The sequence below is a fragment of the Symphalangus syndactylus genome, chromosome 2 (genome assembly GCF_028878055.3).
Source record: "Symphalangus syndactylus isolate Jambi chromosome 2, NHGRI_mSymSyn1-v2.1_pri, whole genome shotgun sequence".
Lineage (NCBI taxonomy): Eukaryota > Metazoa > Chordata > Mammalia > Primates > Hylobatidae > Symphalangus > Symphalangus syndactylus.
Genome location: NC_072424.2, coordinates 103,175,652 through 103,189,584, shown reverse-complemented (window position 1 = coordinate 103,189,584; position 13,933 = coordinate 103,175,652). Strand labels below are relative to the sequence as shown.

At 37.9% G+C, this 13,933-nt stretch overlaps 1 long non-coding RNA gene across 1 annotated transcript in view; it reads left to right on the top strand.

Annotated features, from left to right (window-relative positions):
• The window catches only part of LOC134733031 (uncharacterized), a 33,874-nt gene extending 26,308 nt beyond the window's left edge, over nt 1–7,566 (top strand). Inside the window, exons 2-3 of the long non-coding RNA XR_010116598.1 lie at nt 3,622–3,750; nt 7,254–7,566. This is a non-coding gene — a long non-coding RNA (uncharacterized lncRNA). The remainder of the gene's footprint in view (nt 1–3,621; nt 3,751–7,253) is intronic.
• The last annotated feature ends 6,367 nt before the right edge of the window (nt 7,567–13,933 follow it).

Genomic DNA, 13,933 nt, shown 5'->3' with positions numbered 1-13,933 from the left:
TTGGACATCTGCATGAGATGCTGGCCTTCACGGCAGCATAAGGCCATGAGGAATCTTGAGAAGCAGAGGTACTTTCCCACTTTCAACCTCCTTTAAGCTCTAGTAATATCAGTCTGTGTGGCCCCAGGAAGAGCGATTTCTTCTCATGAAAGGAGGGCACAGTCTCTTTTCCTTTCCTCTTCTCTGCTGTTGCCTTTGCCCGCCTTGTTTTTCTAGTACCGGGAAGTGCCCGGCTCCTCCCTTCCTCCTGGGAGGAAACAAAGTCAATTTCAAAATGACATACTTATCCATCATTTTCTCCAAAGAACATAAAGCATATTTCTATGAAATTTCTTGTTTGAATAGCTCTTGGAAACATAGATGACAAATACTAAGTTTTCAAACAGGAAAATCTCCAGCAAAAGGCTATCCAGGGATTTTCTGTAAGAGAAGAGTTTCAGAGCTATTTACTGAGAGGTATGAATGCTTTCCTGTATCACATCCCATTTACAAAATTTCTGCAATGGTAGTCTCTCTGTTCCTGTACCTACAAATCAGCCAGAATACTTTTACAAATTAAAAACTGCGGTAGTAAACATAAAGGAAGTACTCCTGGCTCCTTGATATTGCACTATACTTTTAGAATTTCTAATGGGATGTGGGCAAAGATGGATGTTATTGTGTTCCCCTCTTCTAAAATATTTTTTAAATATACCAGCTAATAAAAACATTTATTAGCTTCATTTATGAATTATGAATTATTCTTCATTTATGAAGAATAATTTTTTGATTACTTTTAAAAAAAATCAGATCTCTCAAGGATGAAAGGAACAATTTTGGAAATACGCTGGGTAGAAATGTGCATGTAGAAGGCCCTGGGTCAGGATGATCCTTAAGTGGAAGGACAAGGAAGGACTGAGAGTTAGTTGACACATAAGATCCTTGGGGTTTTCCAAGCCCAGCTGTTGAAGCTGTGGTCACAACTGCTTGTTGTTTCCATGAGTCACATTAAGAGTGCTTAGATGAGTGCAATCGTCAAAGAAGCTTTGCCTTCTGGTTAACGCTGCCATAAATATGCCACAGCTAGCCCTTCCTCGGACTACAGAAAAATTTGGTGTGCTTTTTCGGTCATTTTAGTGAAATGCTTACTTTCATTTCATGATTTTTGGCACTATTCCAATTGCTAATAAAAACAACTGGGAAAGAGACCCTTCTAAATATATACCATTAGCTCCTAAATATACATCAACATCTGAGAAAAACTCCTTTTGGCCCTCTGGGATAAATCTTTTTATGTCTGTGTCTATGTGGTAGCCAACAAATGGTATTAGAAGTAACTATTCAGACTCTGGAATCAAAGTGTACATTTCTTAATATATAAACTAGTTCCATGAAGCCAAATAACCACAATAGGCTTAAATGTCTTGTAAGCAGCCTGTACAGAGATTCTAGACCATTCTTTGATATCCAAGAAAGACAGTCCTAGGATGGAGAAGAAGCACTTTTGCAGAGGAATACATTGAGATGTGTTTGATACTAAGCAAATCATTCCATCTTTCTTTTTTTGTTGTTTGTTTGTTTGTTTTTGAGACAGAGTCTCGCTCTGTTGCCCAGGCTGGAGTGCAGTGGTGCGATCTTGGCTCACTGCAAGCTCCGCCTCCAGGGTTCACACCATTCTCTTGCCTCAGCCTCCCGAGTAGCTGGGACTACAGGCACCCGCCACCACTCCCAGCTAATTTTTTGTATTTTTAGTAGAGATGGGGTTTCACCCTGGTCTTGATCTCCTGACCTCGTCATCCACCCGCCTCGACCTCCCAAAGTGCTGGGATTACAGGCGTGAGCCACCACGCCTGGCCAAATCATTCCATCTTTCTAGGGGTCATTGTCCAAGCTTTAACAGACTCTGGCATGTAATCCCACAAAATTAAACATTTCAATTCCAAAATTATTACTGAGTACATTGGATAAGCTAGTTATGTTCTCGAACTGTGGGGGTTAAAATACTGAAAAATTAGATATGGTTCCTGCCTTCCAGGATTATGCACCAGATAATGAAATAAATATGCAAATTGAGGGCCCAGATGATTATGTGGCCAGAAAAATAATTTTTAAAATGTAATCCTCCCCAAAATAAGTTAGATTTAAATTAAAAGATGTTAAATGCACTGTTTTCTTCCTCACTTAATTTCTTTTCTCCCCTTTGGCATATTCCTCTCACCAGTGCCCTTCCTTCTGACCCTAATGATGTGCCCAGTCCTCTCCATTCTTTGAATGCTTCCTGGAATCTTTTCTTTTTTTCCAATTAAAATTTTTCTTTATATTATATTTTCATGACAAATCATACAACAGAATCACATATAGCATATATTTACTAAACGTTAACCTATTCTGACTTGTTATTAAGAAGAGACACATGCACATGTAAAAAATAATGAGCTTCTAGATGACAGAGAAAATGATCACTGGTGCCATCATGAATTCTGTAAGAACAAGTTATGGCATATCATATTAGTTCGTTCTTAGTCTGCTATTAAACACATACCTGAGACAAAGAGGTTTAATGGACTCACAGTTCCACATGGCTGGGGAGGCCTCACAATCATGGCAGAAGGCAAGGAGGAGCAAAGGCATATCTTACATGGCGGCAGGCAAGAGACACTGTACAGGGGAACTCTCATTTATAAAACCATCAAGTCTCTTGAGACTTATTCACTAACATGAGAACAGTATGGGGTAAACCATGCCCATAATTCAGTTATCTCCACCTGACCCCGCTCTTGGCACATGGGAATTCTTACAATTCAAGGTCAGATTTAGTTGGAGACACAGAGCCAAACCTTGTCACGTACCAACCTCTTTTCTTTAGTTAGCGAATTGACAGGGCAGCATATAGAAATGCAGTAGTCAAAAGCCTCCAAAGAGAATATTTTTAACCAGTAATGTCTGGAAGAAAGTTCAGTTAAATGAATTCTTTTGTTGAACAACTATGCTCAATGGGCATTCATCTAAGCAAACCTGATGGGAGATTTTATTCAAGCACATAGGGCCCTATCCTCAGCTCTATCCTGCTCTACATTCTAACCAGAGAGTAGGATTAGGTTATATAAAATTAGAGTAAATTTTCAGATCCTTTGAGGCTGGGAAGAATAACTTATTTTATTTTCAGAACCTGAGAGACTTTTCAGATGCTTGAGAAAAGAAATGCATCTAAGATTCAGTTTTACGGCAATAAACATAAAGTCCCTGTACTTTAGAGAAAAAAACAAAATAAAGGGTGGGTGAATTATGGCATGGCAAGGTTAATGACCTAGAGGTTTTAGTTCATAATTGACTCTTGATCAGTAGAGGTGCACTATGGCTTATAAGTAAGTGATTTACCATGTAGCAGGTAAATCAAGGAGTTAATAGTTCTATTCTACTCTACTCCGGGTTGTTTATTCAGACTGCACCTAAAATATTTTCTGTGGGCAATGTATTTTAATAGTAGACAAATAAGATTGCATTTAATAGAGTGTCATCTACATGGTTGAAAAAACTGCAGATAATTTTACTTAAAAAAAAGTTTCCAGGAACTAGAATACTGGAAGAAAGACATGCACATTATGGTTGCCTACAAATATGTATGTTCTATTTGGATTCGAGGTGTGGGGAAAAGAGTGACTTCACCTTAAATGTTAATCTGCCATGTAACTTCTGACTAATCCCAGGTCCAGAAATGCCTCCAAATGTCTTGTTGCTGTATTACTCTTTATGTGGAAACACCCATTCCCTGTAAGTTTCCTCCAAAACAACTCCTGATGCTGTTGCAGAAATCATAGGCTGTGACACCCATAGCTACCTACACATTCTCTCTAGAGCATGTATACTGTACTTTCCCCAAAATATAAGCCCTGGGTCTGGGGTGTTGTGGTATGGAGAGCTACCTGTTTTGTAACCACCCAAGACCACACTTTCAACTGTAAGTTCCCCCTAGTAAATCATCCCATCTCAACAAACTGGATTTATCTGCCTCCTTCTTTGGTTCCACAACTCCTTTGGTCCTTGGAGGCCACTTTGCATATATGGCCCTTTCACAGAACACAAAGCATAAAAGAAGGCCCAGAAGATAAAAATAACAGATAACATAGAATTACTGAACAAAAATGTTTGAAAGGCAGACTAGGTTGTTTTGCGGGAGGAGGGAGTTCTGTTTTTGGAGAGGATTTGGGCATCTTTAGAGATTTGAACCAATGGCCTTTGGGCTAGTATCTATTGGGAGACAATTCTCCATGGACCACTCATGTTTTTCCATATTTTGTGAGCAGAGCTACTGACTGTGTTTTAAACATAATCTTCATTAAAGTATGGTAAGGCACAAAGAGAGATGCTTTGAAATCACAGAAGTTTATTATCCTCACAGTTCTCTAAGAGAAAATGCAGCATGCCATGTGGGGCCACATAGGGGAAGATCAGGATCAATTATAAGGTAGAAAGAGAGTAGATAAGTACCTTACAGTGGTTTCTGCAGGGAGAAGGAGGTGAGGCAGGAAAGGATACACTGGGACTGGTTTGCTATATTTAAAAGTGTCACCCCTATAAACTCATGCTGGGCTAAGAGTGTGGGGACGTCAGGTGGTTATCTCAGGTCCCTAATTGTTTACCTAAAGTGGCTGACATTCCATCTTGAAGATGTTAATTCATCAATTTACAGAAACTACAAAACGTGTTTTATATAGATTGCCTCTGTGCCAAACTATATTTTCAAATTTGTTTATACAGAAAACAGCCTTAGAAATTAGATATAGTGTCTCCTTCCAGAGCAAGGTGTGGATTTGTTTACTGTTCGTGTAATAAATGTAGCTTCTCTTTTCCTGGTAAAGGGCAGGCCAGATTGCTGCCCATTATAAAATATTCGGGTTCCCTAAGTTCATGATTCCTCTTCTTTTATGCATCCATGGCACATGCAGGTATCATTTGGTCCTCTTTGTATTGCTTTGTGGGAACTGGGGCTCAGAGAACCAGACTTAAAATGCTGATACTTTGACTACCACTATTTCTGTGAATAACAAACTCTCCTTTATCTGTGTCTTCTGCCAGCATCCAAGAAACGCAGTGGCTGACTTGTTAGCCTGCAAACAGGATAAAATTTGAGACCCTTTTTAGTTCTTGGCAGTACTTTTTGATACTATGATTCTGTAATTTTAAAAAATCTGGAGATAATGCCTTCGTGCAAACATGGTATTCTAACAGTGAGAATTCAAGTGCCTGGTAGTATGAGAGACAGATGACTAGGAGTAGGTAGGACTTTGAAGAGACTATTGGGACAAATTCCATGGACCACCATCTGTTCAGTCCCTGTTATAGCCAGTTTTGCTTTAGTGGAAAATCTTTAGCACAACACATGGGGGCAGAAATACAGCCACTTCCCAGGGAAATTGTGTTATTTCAAACTTTGACTGAACAACGATAATCTGTTTTGGAAATATGAGGTAACCTGTACTGTATTTGATTCCATACAATAATTGGTGATATCACACAAAATTCCTCTTATTTTATATCATATTGTCCTCAAAATATATGAAGGCTTGTCTATATAAGGAAGATACAGATGAGAAGACTTCCTCTGAACCAGCATTAAACACAATCCATGAGGAAGATCCCAATCTTTCTGGTTTTTCTGACAAATTTGACTTCTATATTTTTCATGGGCCCCATATCAACTGGCTGTGATTCTCATTTGATGAATGAATTTAATTACCATTGTTCCCTTATCTGTTCTTTGATTCCTGGATCCATCTTATCTTCTCATTCTTTTCCCGTTAGTTTCTCAGTTCAAATTGATTACCTGTTCCCAATCTCAGTTTTTAATGGCATTAACTTTCACCCCTACTCTCTCTATCCCCATTCACATCTGTGGTTCCCACCTTAGTCATAGCATCTTCCTCTAAAGACTGACACAGTAATTCACCTGCCTCCTCAGTGCAGGTGAGCCTCCCACGCCAGCAGTGCTTTGCTTTGACCACCCTGTTAATATCATTCACTATGGTCACTGATAGAAACTGTCACAGCCTGGATGTAATCATTCAAATTTTGACATTTATTTATGTCTTGTACTGGAACTGGAGAAACTATTTGTTCTGAACTAGGAATTGGATTTTAGGCAGAAGAAAGGTATCAGTATAAACAGTTTCATTTTTGGACAAAATGTGCAAAATGTGTATTCATTAGGAATCAGTATTCAGATCTTCTCTGATCTTTATTAATTGTTATAGTGCACCAAGTTGGTAAATTAAGTTATTCTTGGAAATGAAAGCCCACATTGGAGGAGAAAAATCATGAGAAATATTTAATAAAAGTACACAATTTATAGAAATACAGCAAAAAAAATCAGTGTGAGCCATTGTAAGATAATACATTTTAGAGAAAAAACATTTTTAAGTTAATTATGATTATTGTCTCTAAGCTACCAAAGAAACTGTATGCTAGCAACTGGCATAATTATTGCAGACTGTTCTCAACATCCTTCCATGACCAAAAAAAGCTGAGCAACGTTTTCTGGTATGAATGAGATACAGAAACACACTGCCACCACCCGCATATATATTATCCCTTTCATTACACAAAACCTGGTGAGTTCATACTGGATTATGATGTCTTGATTGATACACCTGACAAAAGACATGATAGAGCTAGAGAAGAACCAAAGGAAAGTAAAAAATATTCAATCTATGGAAGATTTTAATACCAAGAGAAAGTAAAAATAATTAAAATAAATGCACATTCATCTCAAAAGACATAGGGAAAGAGGACACATTTCATTGGCAACTTTTAGAAAAAAACACTTTTAAGAGGTAACAAACTAGCTATCTTAAACCAGCAGCCATCTTTGTACTTAATGATGCCCTATCATGGGCATTCTCATTAAAAACTAGAACAACTTACGGATAGTTACCCTAACCATTTTCATTTTTTTGTGTGTTCATGGATTTGCAGCCTATGCAATAAGAGAGGAAATAATCACAAACGTAATAATTTTGGAATGAAGACAACTTTGTTGGTTTACTCTCTGCCATCTCCTGTCCTGAAGTTAAAAACCGCTGGAAAAAAGCATACAGCTGTGATGATTGTTCTTAATTAAAATTTTTGCTCACTAATCTCCAGTGGTAGTTTAATGCTGCCCTAAAATTGATATATATATTTACAAATTTCATTCACTTTCCCACTTTTCTAGATGATTATTTATATGCTCTGCTCTTGCTGAAGTCTTTAATACCTCCTTTCCATGTCGTTTTCAGGCTATTTCGCTGAACTGAAGCAGTCAAAAGAGAATGCTCATGAGATCCCATCACCACCACTTTACCAAACTACTTCCATATGTGACTATTTACTCTTTCTTCTTTTCTATTATTATTGATGAACTGGCCATGTTCATAGCTAAGGTGGATCCTGCCACTTAGTATTAGATCTTATCTACCCTTTCTCACACTGAAATACTGTTCCAAGAATTCTTTTCTTTTATCATTACTTTTCCCTGTCTACTAGTGTAATAAGTATAGAAATATGCTGTTATTTTCCCATATTAAAAAATTCTCTTGAGTAGGAAGCTCAGTATAGTAAAGATGTTAATTCTTTCTCAAGTTGATATAAATTTATCAACTTAAATCAATTATCAATTTATTAATTTAAATTGATCTACATTCCTCCCAAATTGGTCAGCATTCTAAAAATATCAACATTATGTGTGTATGTAAAGAGATAAGATGTTTCTAAAATTTAATGAAATTGAATAGGACTTGAAGAACAGAGTTCAAGGAATTGCACTATTGAATACGAAAATCTACTCAAGATGAAGAGTGTTGGAGGAATTACATGATGGATGTTAAGATATATTATAAAATTGCAAGACTAATAGTGCTATAAAAAGTAGTCTGCAGCCAGGTAAAGTGGATCACATCTGTAATCCCAGCACTCTGGGAGGCCATGGCAGGCAGATCACTTGAGGTCAGGAGTTCAACACCAGCCTGGCCAACATGGCAAAACTCCTCTCCATAAAACATACAAAAAGTAGCTGGGTGTGGTGGCACGGGCTTGTAATCCCAGATACTTGGGAGGCTGAGGCGTGAGAATCGCTTGAACCTGGGAGCCAGAGGTTGCTATGAGCCGAGATTGCACCACTGTGCTCCAGCTTGGACCACAGGGCAAGACTCCATCTCAAAAAAAAAAAAAAAAAAAAAAGGAAACAAAAAGTAATCTTCCAAATTAACAGAGCTGCAAGAATTGCATTGCCAAATATTATGACTTATAATTTACAGAAATTGAGATGGTCAGATATTTGTGTAAGAATAGAAAGGTTAATGAAACAGAACATGAAATACAGGCAAATATTCACATATATATGGTCACCTGATTTTTGACAAAAGTATCACTGCAGTGTGTAAAGGAGGTTCTTTTTCATAAATGGCATTGAATCAACTATATGCTCACACTGTAAAAATGAATCCTAGCTCACACCATATACTAAGGCTCTTCCAGATGAACTGTACTCTTTCCCATTTCAGTTAATGGACACTATGTCCTTCCAATTGCTCAGACCAAAAATCTTGGAGTCATCCTAATTCCTCTTTTTCTCTCTTATTTCACACTGAATACATTGGCAAATTCTTTCAGGTCTTCTTTATAGTGTATCCAGCATTAAATCAATTATCGCCATTTTAAGACTATGCGTTGGTCCTAAGTATTAGTTATTCTGTCTTGCCTAGATTATTACAACAGCCTCTGTGTTAGTTGGGTTCCTCCAAAACCTGACTCTTAAGAGGGTAATCCCAGGAAGCATGGTAGGGTAGTGGGAGAGTGTAATAGAAAAAGCCGACGAAGCGTGCATGGATGAGTGAGTTAATGCTGTTTGACACTGAAGGCTGCTTCTACAGGGTACCCTCTAACAGACTATATAGAAAACACCTCAGAATTGTCTCACTGAAGAAAATTGGAGTCTTTAAGCACCAACTCTCTTCTCAATTTGGTAAGGGTCAATTCTAGGCATACGTCCCGGGCACTTTCATGCTCACTGCTTTTCAGGCAGAGAAAAAGGAAGCAGTTAATGTATGTGGGGATTGTCTACATACAGGTGTCTCAGGGTGAACCAAGGCTATAGGAAGGGGTGACTACAACTTCTACTCTGCTTCCCAGCTGCTCTTACTTCTGTCCTTTTAAATCTGATCTTAACACAGTCAGAACCACAGAATCTAAGGCATCTCATGCCACTTTTATGCTGAAAATCATCCAACATCTCCCCAAATCACTCCAAGTGAAAACTCCAAATACGATCCATAAGAACCTCCAAAATCTGATCTTTCATTACATTAAAAATATTTTATTTATGACTGTTCTGTTTCAGATTTGTTCTGAGTTCCTTAGTCAGAAATTACTTTTTTAGTCAGCCCTCTACTCCAAAAATTTCAACACCCACTCTTGTTATTTTATATGCCTCTTCTCTGCTCAATTGTTCTTCCTTTGCCTGAAGTACCGTTTATCCTAGTTTATACATTATTTTTGTAAAATTTGGTTTATTGCTCTTCTCTCCTGCTGGGACTATAACCTCCATAATCTGTTTTGGGTCTTTTTGTTGTTTTTCATTTTTTGATTGCTTCAGTACTGTATTCTCAGCGCTTATTAACTTTGGCTGACACATAGTAGATACTTCTTTGTCATTGAATGAATAATGTAATTTGTATATAATATGATTTTCTTTTGACAAAATCCAAGATAAGCTAATAATTAATAAAATATGCTTGTAAGAAGCAGTTATAAGGCATAATAAAAATATTAGGTCTAATAAAAATCTAATAATCTAATTGTTAACAGATCTAGTAATACTTTGTCAAGAAATGTCTGAGTTCTACGCTAAGAAAACAAGTATTTACTGAGCTATAAAAGAAGGTTTTACTGTATGGAGAAATATACCATATTTCATGGGAAATGAAACATGAAATATGTTTTTTTTTCTTTTTTTATTATTATACTTTAAGTTCTAAGGTACATGCGCACAATGTGCAGGTTTGTTACATATGTATACATGTGCCATGTTGGTGTGCTGCACCCATTAACTCATCATTTATATTGGGTATATCTCCTAATGCTATCTCTCCCCCCTCCCCCCACCCCACAACAGGCCCCGGTGTGTGATGTTCCCCTTCCTGTGTCCATGTGTTCTCATTGTTCAATTCCCACCTATGAGTGAGAACGTGTGGTGTTTGGTTTTTTGTCCCTGCGATAGTTTGCTGAGAATGATAGTTTCCAGCTTCATCCATGTCCCTACAAAGGACATGAACTCATCCTTTTTATGGCTGCATAGTAGTCCATGGTGTATATGTGCCACATTTTCTTAATCCAGTCTATCACTGATGGACATTTGCGTTGGTTCCAAGTCTTTGCTATTGTGAATAGTGCCACAATAAACATATGCGTGCACGTGTCTTTATAGCAGCATGATCTATAATCCTTTGGGTATATACCCAGTAACAGGATGGCTGGGTCAAATGGTATTTCTAGTTCTAGATCTTTGAGGAATTGCCACACTGTCTTCCACAAAGGTTGAACCAGTGTAAAAGTGTTCCTATTTCTCCACATCCTCTCCAGCACCTGTTGTTTCCTGACTTTTTAATGATCGCCATTCTAACTGGTGTGAGATGGTATCTCATTGTGGTTTTGATTTGCATTTCTCCAATGGCCAGTGATGATGAGCATTTTTTCATGTGTCTGTTAGCTGCATAAATGTCTTCTTTTGAGAAGTGTCTGTTTATATCCTTTGCCCACTTGTTGATGGGGTTGTTTGTTTTTTTCTTGTAAATTTGTTTGAGTTCTTTGTAGATTCTGGATATTAGCCCTTTGTCAGATGAGTAGATTGCAAAAATTTTCTCCCATTCTGTAGGTTGCCTGTTCACTCTGATGGTGGTTTCTTTCGCTGTGCAGAGGCTCTTTAGTTTAATTAGATCTGATTTGTCAATTTTGGCTTTTGTTGCCATTGCTTTTGGTGTTTTAGACATGAAGTCCTTGCCCATGCCTATGTCCTGAATGGTATTGCCTAGGTTTTCTTCTAGGGTTTTTACGGTTTTAGGTCTAACATGTAAGTCTTTAATCCATCTGGAATTAATTTTTGTATAAGGTGTAAGGAAGGGATCCAGTTTCAGCTTTCTGCATATGGCTAGCCAGTTTCCCAGCACCATTTATTAAATAGGGAATCCTTTCCCCACTTCTTGTTTTTGTCAGGTTTGTCAAAGATCAGATGGTTGTAGATATGTGGTATTATTTCTGAGGGCTCTGTTCTGTTCTGTTGGTCTATATGTCTGTTTTGGTACCAGTACCATGCTGTTTTGGTTACTGTAGCCTTGTAGTATAGTTTGAAGTCAGGTAGCGTGATGCCTCCAGCTTTGTTCTTTTGGCTTAGGTTTGACTTGGCAATGTGGGCTCTTTTTTGGTTCCATATGAACTTTAAAGTAGTTTTTTCCAATTCTGTGAAGAAAGTCATTGGTAGCTTAATGGGGATGGCATTAAATCTATAAATTACCTTGGGCGGTATGGCCATTTTCACGATATTGATTCTTCCTATCCATGAGCATGGAATGTTCTTGCATTTGTTTGTGTCCTCTTTTATTTCATTGAGCAGTGATTTATAGTTCTCCTTGAAGAGATCCTTCACATCCTTTGTAAGTTGGATTTCTAGGTATTTTATTCTCTTTGAAGCAATTGTGAATGGGAGTTCACTCATGATTTGTCTGTTCTTGGTGTATAAGAATGCTTGTGATTTTTGCACATTGATTTTGTATCCTGAAACTTTGCTGAAGTTGCTTATCAGCTTAAGGAGATTTTGGGCTGAGACAATGGGGTTTTCTAAATATACAGTCATGTCATCTGCAAACAGGGACAATTTGACTTTCTCTTTTCCTGATTGAATACTCTTTATTTCTTTCTCCTGCCTGATTGCCCTGGCCAGAACTTCCAACAGTATGTGGAATAGGAGTGGTGAGAGAGGGCATCCCTGTCTCATGCCAGTTTTCAAAGGGAATGCTTCCAGTTTTTGCCCATTCAGTATGATATTGGCTGTGGGTTTGTCATAAATACCTTTTATTATTTTGAGATACGTCCCATCAATACCTAATTTATTGAGAGTTTTAGCATGAATGGCTGTTGGATTTTGTCAAAGGCCTTTCCTGCATCTATTGAGGTAATTGTGTGGTTTTTGCCTTTGGTTCTGTTTATATGCTGGATTACGTTTATTGATTTGCGTATGTTGAACCAGCCTTGCATCCCAGGGATGAAGCCCACTTGGTCATGGTGGATAAGCTTTTTGATGTGCTGCTGGATTCAATTTGCCAGTATTTTATTGAGGATTTTTGCATAGATGTTCATCAGGGATATTGGTCTAAAATTCTCTTGTGTGTGTCTCTGCCAGGCTTTGGTATCAGGATGATGCTGGCCTCATAAAATGAGTTAGGGAGGATTCCCTCTTTTTCTGTTGATTGGAATAGTTTCGGAAGGAATGGTACCAGCTCCTCCTTGTACCTCTAGTAGAATTCAGCTGTGAATCCATCTGGTCCTGGACTTTTTTTGGTTGGTAGGCTGTTAATTATAGCCTCAATTTCAGAGCCTGTTATTGGTCTATTCAGGGATTCAACTTCTTCCTGGTTTAGTCTTGGGAAGGTGTATGTGTCCAGGAATTTATCCATTTCTTCTAGATTTTCTAGTTGATTTGTGTAGAGGTGTTTATAGTATTCTCTAATGGTAGTTTGTATTTCTGTGGGATCGGTGGTGATATCCCCTTTATCATTTTTTATTGCGTCTATTTGATTCTTCTCTTTTTTCTTCTTTATTAGTCTTGCTAGCAGCCTATCAATTTTGTGGATCTTTTCAAAAAACCCGCTCCTGGATTCATTGATTTTTTGAAGGGCTTTTTGTTTCTCTATCTCCTTCAGTTCTGCCCTGATCTTGGTTATTTCTTGTCTTCTGCTAGCTTTTGAATGTGTTTGCTCTTGCTTCTCTAGTTCTTTCAATTGTGATATTAGGGTGTCAATTTTAGATCTTTCCTGCTTTCTCTTGTGGGCATTTAGTGCTATAAATTTCCCTCTACACACTGCTTTAAATGAGTCCCAGAGATTCTGGTATGTTGTGTCTTTGTTCTTATTGGTTTCAAAGAACATCTTTATTTCTGCCTTCATTTCATTACGTACCCAGTAGTCATTCAGGAGTAGTTGTTCCGTTTCCATGTAGTTGAGCAGTTTTGAGTGAGTTTCTTAATCCTGAGTTCTAGTTTGATTGCACTGTGGTCTGAGAGACAGTTTTTATAATTTCTGTTCTTTTACATTTGCTGAGGAGTGCTTTACTTCCAACTATGTGGTTAATTTTGGAATAAGTGTGATGTGGTGCTGAGAAGAATGTATATTCTGTTGATTCGGGGTGGAGAGTTCTGTAGATGTCTATTAGGTCCACTTGGTGCAGAGCTGAGTTCAATTCCTGGATATCCTTGTTAACTTTCTGTCTCGTTGATCTGTCTAATGTTGACACTGGGGTGTTAAAGTCTTCCATTATTATTGTATGGGAGTCTAAGTCTCTGTAGATCTCTAAGGACTTGCTTTATGAATCTGGGTGCTCCTGTATTGGGTGCATATATATTTAGGATAGTTAGCTCTTCTTGTTGAATTGATCCCTTTACCATTATGTGATGGCCTTCTTTGTCTCTTTTGATCTTTGTTTGTGTAAAGTCTGTTTTATCAGAGACTCGGATTGCAACCCCTGCCTTTTTTTGTTTTCTATTTGCTTGGTAGATCTTCCTCCATCCCTTTATTTTGAATCTATGTGTGTCTCTGCACATGAGATGGGTTTCCTGAATACAGCACACTGATGGGTCTTGACTCTTTATCCAATTTGCCAGTCTGTGTCTTTTAATTGGAGCATTTAGCCCATTTACATTTAAGGTTCATAT